This window comes from Schistocerca piceifrons, chromosome 1, assembly GCF_021461385.2.
Source record: "Schistocerca piceifrons isolate TAMUIC-IGC-003096 chromosome 1, iqSchPice1.1, whole genome shotgun sequence".
Taxonomy (NCBI): Eukaryota; Metazoa; Arthropoda; class Insecta; order Orthoptera; family Acrididae; genus Schistocerca; species Schistocerca piceifrons.
The window spans coordinates 430,865,780-430,866,566 of record NC_060138.1 but is presented as its reverse complement, the minus strand read 5'-3'; positions in this window follow the sequence as shown (position 1 = coordinate 430,866,566).

The window sequence follows — 787 nt, the reverse complement described above, 5'->3', positions numbered from 1 at the left end:
TGTGGCTAACCTGTGATGGTTCAATATATATCGCTGGTGTGATTGTCGATTGTTTCATGTTTATTTACTCTGTCGTTATCTCGAAAATATTCGTAATTAATTCTGTTTCTTGAGTCTCTGTTTTGTTGAAGTATAATAATGAGTAAAAGTAAAGTTATTAGAAATCCTCTGAAGGCTTTTAAGAAAAGGAGAAATGTTGGAAAGCCAAAGATGTGTGTTATTACTGTAAACAATAAAGACGATAACCAAGTGAGTGAACCTAACCTCTCAAGTACACCTGCCCATAGCAGTCAAAGTGGGAAAGAAAATACTTCACAGAAGAAGCTTGGTTCAATGAGTGAAAACTATGAATGTTTTATGGGCGAATCGGATGTGAATGAAATATTTGATATGTCGGTTCTCAAAGGAATTTTTTCAAACTGTGTAAGATGTATTCATTGTAGTGAAGTTGGTCTGGAACTCTCCATAATAAAGCACGTAGGACTTGCTAGTGAAATACAACTGAAATGTGATAAGTGTTCATACATGACCACCTTTTGGAACAGTGTTGCAGTAACTGCAACTGAAGAAAATGGTAGCAAAATCTACGAACACAACATTAGATTTGTTTATTCCTTGCGTTCAGTTGGTAAGGGTGCTACTGCAGGTGCAATTTTCTGTGGCATCATGAATCTTCCAAATCCCCCAACCAAGTTTACGACCTATAATAAATTAATAGGGTCTAAAGTAGAAGATGTCTGTATAGAATCTATGAAGAACGCTGTGGAAGAGGCAGTAATGGAAAATA